The sequence below is a fragment of the Malus domestica genome, chromosome 13 (genome assembly GCF_042453785.1).
Source record: "Malus domestica chromosome 13, GDT2T_hap1".
Classification (NCBI taxonomy): domain Eukaryota; kingdom Viridiplantae; phylum Streptophyta; class Magnoliopsida; order Rosales; family Rosaceae; genus Malus; species Malus domestica.
In genome coordinates, this window is record NC_091673.1 from 19020860 (window position 1) to 19033534 (window position 12675).

Genomic DNA, 12675 nt, shown 5'->3' on the forward strand with positions numbered 1-12675 from the left:
CTTTAATATCGTTGTACTTGACTTAAAACACTCACTCGTAGAGTATTATCACTATTCCCTTCTCATTTCCTTGAATAAAAGGGTAAGTAAACAAAATTTAGATAGCAATTAGCAAAATAATTAAAAGAAGACTAAAACAAAAGGTATATAATGCAGTATGCACTCATACAAAATGAGGGTGAGATATTTAGACATCTTTTTTTACTTCTTAAATAAATTTTTAATTTTTGACCATTAAATCAAATGAATTAAAAAAATTAAAAGATATAAATTAATAAAAAATGTGATAAATAAAAAAAAGTGTGCGAAAGGCTCACTCTTACAAAATAACATGTTTCCCGCATTTGCCGGGTGGGAAACAGCAAGCAGATTTGTAGGGACTTGCAGGAGGTGAGAAATATACCACGTGTAAGAATCCCAATGAAATAGACCGGTCAAAACAGGATCCACTTTAACGTCCCGTTGAGAAACGAAAGATGACCCCACCACCTTGTTCCGTTGATTTTGTCATTTTATCCCACTTTTGCCTGCAACTCACTTTTAATCCCCTTTTTTGCCATTTTCTCGTGCGTTTCTGCCTCTCTCGGGCTTCGTTTTTGGCAGCAAAGTCCTTGTTATCTGTTTCAATGATGAACTGGTGAACTTGTTTGTTATAACATGGTTTTTTAGTTAAGTAGTCAAGTGTTAGCTAATATTGGTTTCAGTTTTTTTTATATCAAAAACATATCTGAACATATAAGTCTAATGTCTATGTTCGGAGAACAACCAGCCTCCAAATTTTGCATGCACAATGTTATAACTTAAGGCAACCGTAATGTGGAGACCAAGGAATATCATAATACAACCTCAATTATATATATGATAATGGGAATTACTTTTCTCTCATTGAAGGACATTCCCAGAATTTTAATATTCCTTCGGGCAATCCTCATCTTCATCTTGGGTTCCGATAAGACTTGCTCTTTCTTGTATGTGAGTTTTTTTATATAAAATATAATACTCGCGAAGTTGGTTCTGGTGCTCTTATCACGTTAATTTAAATTAAGTAGTTTGTAGAGGTAGCATTACTATAGTTAATTGATCCTATTCATGGATTCTGATGGCTACATTTTGTAAGGCATAATAGTCGATCCACAGCGACTCTATATATATATATATATATATAACTATTATGTACGCATGAAGAAAAATGTTTTGTCCCTGTCCGTACTACGCTAATCTGTTCTAGTAATTGATATTGGAACTTCAAGAAGATTTTGGTCCCCTAGGTTTTGTAATATTTTTTTTGCTTTTTATGTTTTAAGAATCTGAACGGTACGAGAAAAACTAATTTAAATATATGAAATGCTACTAGGTGGGCAACACAAAGCTTAACTCCAATACCGGAAATATAATTCGAAAATTTATATATTTCACAAGTTTTGTATATTCTAGAACTTTTTTTTTTTGTATATGCAATTTATCGGTCATAATATTTGTTTTATACTTGTCTAGAATTCCAATTAATTTAGTATACTAGTATATTTATCATTTTTACTAGTATGTGTATCCAAAACTAAAACATAAAAGTTGATTACAAAATATATAATTGTAATAATTATTAAAAAAATAAAAATAAAAATGGATTTTTTTTATTGGAATACGTTTGGAACACTTGAAAAAATTTGGATTAGAAATTCAGAATTTTTTGTAAACATTATGCATAAAATTGATTACAATTTTCACTTTATTTTTTAAAAAATATTCGGATTTGAAAATTTTCTGGTTCGGATAGGAAATTTTAATGGCGGAATGGAAAATGTTGTTCAACCTTGCACCCCTAGTCAAGTCCTTCAAACCAAGAGTTATTATAATGCATTAATCCAATCAATTAAGAGACAGATATGATAAATTAGTAACTATTTCTTCAATTGATTATATACATGTGATCCATACATACACATATGTGTGTGTGTGTGTGTCACCCGGCCCATTGCTTTCAGTTAAAATTTTAGGGCATATTAGTTTATATTTTAAATTTGTAGGTTTTCAATGATATAATTTATGATAATCGAGTAATGTTAGGGAGATCATATTTTTTTACCACAATTATGTATCACATGATGTGGCAATTGACACATTATATAATCAACAGTCAATGAGATAAACTCATTAATTAACATGACATTTACATCATTTGACACATCACGCAGTACACGAATGTGACAAAAAAAAATTTAATCCCTCTAGCATTTCAAGATAACCCAACAATCTGAACGGTATACAAATAATGAATATGTATGACCTGAGCCTATACAGTAATATAATGAAATCAACTATGAGCCTACATTTTTGTTCCTTTTGAGAATTTTTCGTAGTTGAAAGAAACTAGGGTAATCTTCTTAGTTTAAACTTTGATGTACAAAATTTGGATTTTTCTTTGACAATAACACGTTGGACTTCATTGGTAAAGGAACTTGAAACTTGCTCACTCTATTCTACTTGTGAATTTGCCTCTTCACTCTCCAGAAAGGACCCGATAAGTTTTGATTGGTCTTTGGAAATTAGGTTAAACACACACTTCACTGGATCGAGGGGCTGGCGTGTACTCCATGACATTGACAGGGGCGTAAGATGACTAAATTTCAGCATAAAGCCAACATGTTCGTTGATTTCTCCTCTTCGGTGACGCCTGCATCCTAGGGATGGCAATGGTTCGGTTTGAGGATGGAAATGCTATATTTATCACCATAATCACGAAAATTAATCATATTTATAATCGCAAATTAACCATCGGGTATTATCATAACCATACACACCGTATAACGGATTCCCTTTATGTTAATGGTTATATCCATCTTTGTCAATACAAAAAATACATTCGTTCAATTGACACATAATAATTTAGTAAATATTAATTTCGTTATTAAATATTTGATGTATAAAATGATTTAATGAATGGATCTTGTGGAGCATAAAAATTAAAGTTAAACATTGATAATGTTGGCTGATCTTTGATATCTCCCATAAGTATTGAATTCTCATAGATTTTGATTCATATAAAAACTTATGAACTTTCCCACAAAATACAACTCACAGAATGCAATTTTTGTATTTACAATCAAAAGGGATTTGGCAAATAATGAACATACATATATGTGTGTGTATACATTTTTTAATACTTTAATATTATGAATAATTATATTATATATTATTCGGTTCGGATTCGGGGACGGATACGGATTGGGGACCTCTATAACCATATCCAAAACCATAACCGAATAATATTCATGGTTTTTCTCCATACCCAAAATATACCCGAATTTTCATACCCAAATCTAATTTATTCGGGTGATTATCCACGGTTATCAAATTTAATGGTTAGAATTGCCATCCCTACTGCATCCCCGCCATCCAAGTTTAATTAGTTTATAATTATTCACTGACTTTATTATAAAAGACCTTAATGTGTGGTCTACAATTCATTAATGCAAACTTAGTGGATTCCCCTTAAAATAGTAAGTTAATTGGCTTTTTGCAGTCTCAAAGATATACAAATCAACTATTATATATACATGGTTGCAATTTGCAAATTGCATTGCAAGTGGTCATGTGCTTACACTAGGAAAAGAGGCAATGGAACAAAAGGAGAATATGTTTGTTTTGTTAACAGAGCTAGTGAGTCTTTCCAACCTTCTGGAATGGTGGACTATCATGACGAAACCAGCAGCTGGTTCCTATTAGAAAGAAAGAAAAAAAAAACAGAGAGTTAGTAGTTAGTGCATGATGAGGGAAGTACTCACTCTCTCTATCATCATTTGGAATATAAAAACTTTTATCCAATTGAGTACGGTTTTAATATGCATAAGAAACAAAGAAATTGACGGTTCATTTAAAGAATATTACTTATTACCATAATTTTTATTTGTTCAACATACATTTATGACTAACTAATTTCCAAATTGAATGAAATTTATGCAAAATTAATCTTTAGCTGATAATAAAAAAATTAAACACTTCCAAATAAAATGTTTGTACAACGAAATAATCATGTTGTTAGAAAGGGAATGAGGACTTTCCACCTAATAAATAGCTTGTTTTTTTATCAAACGATATTATCTACATTAAGGGGGGAAGGAAAGGTTTTAGTCTCTCAATAGGCTAGCAATAATTTGGTTCGTATTCGCCTTTGGTGAGAATCAAACCTAAGACCTCTCACTTACAAGTGAAGAAGAATACTACTAAACTATAATACTAAATAACAACTAATAAAGAGCTGAGAGAAAGCATTATCCTTGTTAAATTGACAGAGCTACTAATTAATGGAGTAGTATTCTCTCCCCTAATTATTCTAGAGATATTATATTCACACACCTCAAATTACTCCCTCACACTCTTAATTTTTTAATGTTTTTCTATTAAGTGTTAGTAGTGTGTAGAAAATAATAAAAATTTTAAAAAGTGTGGGAGAAGTAATTTGAGATGTGTGAATATAATCTTTCGTTATTCTAATCTACTCCCTAATTATTGAACCAAAAGAGGCCCACATAGACATTTTATATTGAGGTTTTTATACTACAACACGTGAATCCATGTGAAGGCGGTCCACCATGTTGTTATTGTCTCTAGGATCCTTTGAGTGTTGGGTAGAAAATCCTTAAGGAGGGGGGGGGGGGGGTTATTAATTGATTAAAGGAATCATTTTTGTTTACCACCATTTAGTGTGGTGTATGCTCATTATCCTATTTATTACGGTTATATAAGTTTTAATTTCGAAATTCGTTTAGTGAATAAGCACAAATCTTAAAATTCAAACTCATCTAACGGTGATAAATAAGATAGTGAACATACACCATATAAATAGTGGTGAGCAAAAATTCACTCTTGATTAAATCACTGTGAGAAGTTTAAAGTTTTGTTTAACTTTAACAGAAGTCCTTGCCGGAAGATTGACTGATAAAGATTGCGACCTCAATATTCGATGGAATTATGAAAGCTATTGACTTGCTTACCGCAACATTCTGTTATTAACACACTGTGTTTTCAGATTTTTGTTTATAAGTTTCTCTTTTGAGGTTATAAGTTTTTTTCTTTCGGAGGTCATATTCTTCATTTTCATGAATTAATTTTGTATTTTTGAATGAAATATGTACGTTGTTTAAAAAATCAAATAAATAAAAATTAATTGCCATCACTCCATTAGTAGCGATTTATGAAATGCACTTTTAACAATAATGTTAGTTTCGGAGCTATTTTATAAACTTATATTCCAATCATGGTTGCTTACTGAGATTATTTTCAATAGACTTCTAAATGAGTTGCTAAGTTAAAATTTAAGAAGTTATAAATATATCAAAAATCCAATCATGCTTCATCTCCTAAATGAAAATATGAAATTTAAAAATTACATTTCCGTCTCAATTACATTCCCAATTATATGGTACCGCTACAACAAGGGTACTTGTACGCTTTATTTTAATAAAATTATGAGTGGGCGTTATGAAATAAAAAATTAATCACCGTTAATTCACTTTTGAGTTCCTTACCTGAACATTTAATGATGTAACAATTTCAAGGTTACATACAATGCTTGAACTATAAGTGACACATCCCGACCGAGATCGAGGCGTGCTGGCCGTCACGTGAGGGTGACGTAGCCATGTGCACAGTGTGGAAGTAATAAAGATAAGAAATATACAAATAAATAAAAACCGAAAGCTGCTAATGTGCACTAAAAAACAGGAAGTGATAGGAGTGAGATACAAGTGTAAATACTCCTAATCAGAGCATAAAAAGTCTAGGTGCAGTCCCGTAGGACAAGTACTAGTTATACAGTATCAGAAGATGTCCTACAAATATTTTATTCCGTCAAAACCGCCGAGATCCTCAATGCCACCAACAAAAAGTCTACCTAAAACCTGGAGGGGCCCAAAACAGAAAATGTGAGTGGGCAAAAACAAAACTTTTCAAAATCATTTCATTATCAAACGCTCTAACTCCAAAACATGTATAATTTTCCTAGAAATAGAATATAAACATATGCATAAATATATATATGTATATATCAATTCAAATCATGCTTCCCAAATCCATAATTATAAGTATGCCATGCCAAAACATAAAATAGAATAAGTAACTCAGGTGAGAATAAATTCATGGAAAAAAACATATTATCTAGAACCCTGCAGAAGTCTGTACGGTTGAATTCATAGCTCATTAATCAATCTAGCCGGAGTCACTACAAGTGACCTATACGGCAATACACTACACACAAGTCAGAACCACTGTAAGGGTCTGTATGACAAGACTGGGTGTAATATAGTTATGCTCAATGCTACGCACTCATGATAGCTATGCGATAAATCGCTAGTCATCTACAAGTCGGAACCACCTATGATGGTCTGTACGACAAGACTGTGCACCTAAATTGGATCCAATGTAAGAATATGGTGCGGGAGGTGACATTATAAACAGGCATGTGCCATATCTCTAGCTAAATCACTAACACCGGGGTGCAAGTTTATGAGCTCTATGCTTCTCAATTAATCACAACCGTTATTCACATTCACAATTCATAAACTCACTGGGCTTACCTAAGCGTCCACAACACCACAACTATATATTATGCATACAATTATAACTCATGGTTTAAGCATAAATCAATAGGCATGGCATTTTCAAAGCATAACTCATTTAAATGCATTTTCTGGGAAAATATCAAGCATATAGATATATACTTAAAACCAAAAGCCCACTCACTGGTATGTCGAAGGATCGTAGCCCCCGAGTAGCCCTTGACTACGCTCGTCCTCGGGATAAGTCTCCCCTATATGCAAAACAACTATAAAAACGTTAATTTAAAGCACATAACCAATACTAGCTAATAACTTCTCATACATTGCTCAAATGAGGTATATAGATATATCATCATGATCTACACAACACCACGACAAAGGCACGGCAACACGCGCGACCATGCGCAGGGACCCTAACGGAATCCTTTAACCCCGTTAGGAATATTCTGTTAAATAGTAACGGAAACTATTAAATTAACCAACGCCGTAAGGAATATTCCATCAAAGTTGACGGAATATTCCGTCATCCCCTACTTTCGAACTCCGGCGACCGTCGACGTCGCCAGAAAATGGGAAAATCTTAGAATCCTTATATCTCCGACGTTTCTTAACCAAAATTCATGAAATTGGTCTCAATTTAAAGCTTATAACTAGAAGAACACATCATTTTTCGAACTCCGGCAACCGTCGCCATCGCCGAAAACTAGGAAAATCTTATAATCCTTATATCTCCAACGTTTCTTAACCAAAATTCATGAAATTGGTCACAATTTAAAGCTTATAACTAGAAGAACACATCATTACCAATTTCAAGGCTTGAAATCCACCAAAACTCGCTGGAGAGAGCTCGATAATTCCGACCAAACTTTAAACTCTCCAAACTCGACTTCTCGACGTCCAATTTGCTTGGTTTTTCTTCTCCGAGCTTCCTGCGAACATCCTAAAGCTTCTTATGAGCTTAAAATCCCCTAAAACATCCATAATTACGACCACATGAACAGTACTCAAATCAGGGGTGATGGTTTCTCAGGTTTTTTAGGGTTTCACGGCTTAAAAATAGCATATATGAACTCAGGGACTTGCAAAAAGTTCAAATCTTACCTTCTTGACATCGATCCGTGTGCGAAATGTGAGTTTGGTGTTCGTCCGTACGTTTTGTATGGAAATGGTAGGAAGGCCGAGAGAAGGAGAGAAAGAGAGAGAGAGAGAGCACGGGGTGCTTTTTGTGTGTGTGTGTGTGTGTGTGTGTGTCCTCACTTGGTCATCCACCAAAACAACCCAAAAGTTTAATTTTTACTTGAGTCCAAAACTTAGGAACTTAACATAATAGTCTACATCCCAAATGCATTTCACACACATCACAATCTCGACATCCAAGGATAAAATCATCATTTCACGCCGTAGAAACTAAATGTTTCTGGATGGGCTGTGACAATCTACCCTCCTTATAACATTTCTTCCTTGAAATTATTCACAACAAATACCTCCACTAATAGTCATAAAACAAGTGTGGATATATCTCTCTCATCCAATCCTCTGTCTCCCAAGTAGCCTCTTTCACCAAGTGATTTCTCCATAAGACTTTCACCAAACGCACTATCTTATTCCTTAGAACCTTATCTTTCCAATCCAAAATAGTCACTGGTTCGTCATCATAAGTCAAATCCAAATTAATATCTAAAGGTTGAGGAGGAATCACATGTGAAGGATCTGAGATATAATGTCGAAGCATCAAAACATGGAATGCATTATGCACTTTAGACAATTCTGAAGGCAACTCAAGCCTATACGCAACCTCACCGACTCGCTCAGTGATCATATATGGTCCAATGTACCTAGGACTCAGCTTGCCTTTCTTTCCAAACCACACAACACCTTTCCATGGTGATAGCTTCAGAAACACCTTTCCAAACCACACAACACCTTTCCATGGTGACACCTTTCCAAACCGTACTATAAAGTAATCTTGTACCAAGAGCTTCTTGGAATGCTATCCAGAACTTGGAAGTAAATCTAAGATCCCGATCTGAGATAATATCAACTGGAACACCATGGTACTTCACAATCTTCGATATGAATAGCTTAGCTAATCGGCTTAATGGATATTTTTCCCTTACTAGAATAAAGTGTGTTGACTTAGTAAGCCGATCAACTATCACCCAAATGTTATCATAACCATTCCGTGTACGAGGAAGCTTGTATACCAAACCCATGGTAATATTTTCCCATTTCCACTGTGGAATGGGAAGTGGCTGCATCAACCCAAACGGTTTCTTCCTTTCAGCTTTAACCTGTTTGCAAATGGCACACATACTCACATATTCGGCAATTTCCCTTTTCATACCCGGCCAATAATAAAATGGTCGAATGGTATGATACATCTTGGTGCCTCCTGGATGTATTGCATATGCCAAAATATGTGCTTCATCAAGGATTTCTTTCTTTAACTCTGCATTATTAGGCACATACATTCTGCTTTCCTGCATAAGCATACTATCAGTTTCTTAAATTCTGAAATCTTTCTTCTTTCCCTGATTCCTCACTTGAATTATTTCCTGGGTCTCTTCATCATTCATCTATGCCTCGAGCACACGATCAATTAAGATTGGCCTAACTTGAAAATTAGCAAGGCTTCCTCTCTATCTTCCACTCCTAACTCCACTCCAGTGGACCTCAAATCCATAAGAAGAGGAACATGACAATCATAAATGGCATTAAGTCTAACTGGAGTCTTCCTACTAAGTGCATCTGCCACCGCATTTGCACGACCAGGGTGATACTCAACCGTGCAATCGTAATCACTAAGTAACTCAATCCACCTCCGCTTGCTAAAGATTTAGATCTCTCTGAGTAAAAAGATACTGAATACTCTTATGATCTGTGAAGATCTTACATTTCTCACCATAAAGATAATGTATCCGAATCTTCAAAGCAAAGATTATAGCCGCTAACTCCAAATCATGAGTAGGGTAATTCTTCTCTTAAGGTTTCAATTGTCTTGAAGCATAAGCAATCACTCTACCAAGTTGCATCAATACAAAACCCAGGCTATTCAAAGAAGCATCATTGTATACCTTGAAATTACCATTATCATCTGGAAGTGCTAGAACAGGTGCATGAGTGAGATAATACTTCAACTGCTGAAAACTTTGCTCACAATTATCATCCCACTCAAACTTAACATCTTTCCTGGTCAACCTCATCAATGGTAAAGCAATCACTGAAAAATCCTTAACAAACTGTCTATAATAGCCTGTTAGGCCAAGAAAGCTCCGTACCTCAGTGACGGTTCGAGGTTGTTCCCAATTCTCCACAGCTGCCACTTTTTTAGAACTACTCAAATACCTTGAGCTGATATAACATGTCCCAAAAATGCCACTTGATCTAACCAAAACTGGCATTTGCTAAACTTAGCATATAACTGGTGTTCCCTTAAACTTTCAACACCAATTTAAGATGTCTAGCATGCTCTGCTCTAGTCTTAGAGTATACCAGAATGTCATCAATGAAGACAATGACAAACCTATCCAAATACGACTGGAATACTCGATTCATTAAATCCATGAAAGTTGCTGGTGCGTTAATTAACCCAAACGGCATCACAAGGAACTCATAATAACCGTGTCGAGTCCTGAAAGCTATTTTAGGGACATCTTCACTTCTAATCTTCAACTGGTAGTAACTAGACCTCAAATCAATCTTAGAGAACATACAGGCACCTCGGAGTTGATCAAACAAATCATCTATACGAGATAACGGATAACGGATAACGGTTCTTAATTGTTACTCGATTCAATTGTCTGTAATCAATGCATAGCCTCAAGGTTCCGTTTTTCTTTCTCACAAATAAGACTGAAGCTCCCCAGGGTGAAGTACTAGGCTGAATAAAACCTTTATCCACTAATTCTTGCAACTGAACTTTCAATTCCCTTAATTCAGCAGGAGCCATTTTATATAGAGTCAAAGATATAAGATTCATACCTGGAAGCAGATCAATAACGAACTCCACATCTCTATCTGGCGGTAATCCATGCAAATCATTAGGGAACACATCCGAAAAATGTCTGACCACACGTACATCCTCCACACTATTAGGAGTATTATCATTCAACACAACATGAGCCAAATATCCCTGACAACCTTTTGACAACAATCGTTTGGCTTTCATGGCAGAAATAACACCATACCTCACTCCGCTAAGCTCTCCCACAAATGTAACTTCAGGTAATCTAGGACGATGAAAAGTAACTGTCTTTCCATAACAATCTATCTTGGCACGGTTATAGTGTAACCAATCAGTGCCCAAAATCACATCAAAATCCACAATGTCCAACGACATAAGATTAGCTGGCATAACCACATCATCCACCATAATTGAACATCCTGGATATACCCAATCCACATAACATCTCTCCCCTCTAGGCATAGAAAACTCTAAATCGTATCCTAGGGGTGTAGGATGAAGTTGCGTCACTTGAGCAAATGTATGAGAAACAACCTAATGTGTAGCACCACAATCAATCAATACTCTAGCAAAATGACCAAGAATATTTAATGTACCCATGATTAAATCAAGATTTTTCTGAGCATTTTGCAGTGTCATATTATGGATACGTCCCTGATTCTGCTGTCGTCCACCACGACCTATGTTAGCATGAACACCTTGTCCTTGCCTTGGCTGACCAGACTGCCTTGAAGATACTGCACTTCTAGCAGCAATCTCTACTTGCTGGGGCTGTCCCCATTGGTACCATTGGGATCCACCTACTGAATGTGGTTGATATGGCATAGAACCTCCTTGATACTGAGGGTAACCACCCTAATAATGAGGATCCTGTGAGTACTGATACTGCCCTGAAGTATAAGGAGCGGCGTCACCCTGATAATGATAAGCACCACCACAACCAGTCTAGCCATAACCATTAGATCCTGAAGCTTGTTGGGTTGGCGCATGTGGTGGTAAAGAGGGCTGTTGGGGCTTCTGCTGATTCTGAGAGCAATATACAGCCTTATGCCCCACCTGTCCACAAGTATAGCATTCACTGCTGCCTCTCCTACATTCTCCAAAATGCCTATTATTACACATGCGACATAGAGGAGCACTCAAACCACCTGAACCACCAAAGTCCCTCTGCCTCTGAAATCTCGGGCCTTCAGCAAATCTACCACCTCTCTTCTGCACATTAGAGCTCAAACCTCCACTAGAAAAGTTGGAACTGCCACCGCTTCTCTTAAAACTCTGGGTCTTACGAGGTCCCTAAGATGATTGACCTTTACCTTTATCATCTCGCCTCTGGTTCCCGTTCTTTTCTTCTTCATCTTCACTTTCACTGGGCATGCTCTCTGAGTCCTCAATCTGCAGTAAAACCTCATAAAACTCCTGGTAAGTGGCATAGGGAGTCGATGTCGTTATAGAAAGCCATTTCTTCTTAGTACCCAACCTGAAACGACGAAGCATCTCGACCGGATTAGTAGCAACCTCCGGATCATATCAAGACAAATCAGTGAACCTCCTGTAATACTCATTCCCCGACATTTTTCCTTGTTTCAGATGAGTAAACTCTTGTTTCTTGCGATCAATGTACTCAGGGGGAATAAACCTTTTCCGAAACAACTGTTTAAACACTTCTCAATCTGCTACAACCTCTAGTGGCATCTGATATGACTCATGTCTCCACCAGGATGCAAGCTTCGGACCCAAAAACCAGGTAGTCGTCTCGACCCACCTATTAAGATTCCCCTGACTCTGCATAACAAGGAAAGTCTTCTCGACATAATTAAGCCACTTATCCGCTCCCTCATGTCCTTCATTTCCCATGAAATGATTCAGCTTCAGATTATACACAGTCTCAAGATGTGTCATTTGAGGATGACGGATTGAAGACTGAATGGCATTAGCTATAGCTTCCCCTAATTGAGCAATATCAGGGAAACTAGGCTCAGCTGAGTGACATGGCTCTCTACGAGGTGGCATAGTTCTGACAAAAGACATCATAATGATTAGATTATTCATAAGATATATAGGACTGCTAAACCTAGGCTCTGATACCAAACTGACACACCCTGACCGAGATCGAGTCGTGCTGGCCATCACGTGAGGGTGACGTAGCCATGTGCACAA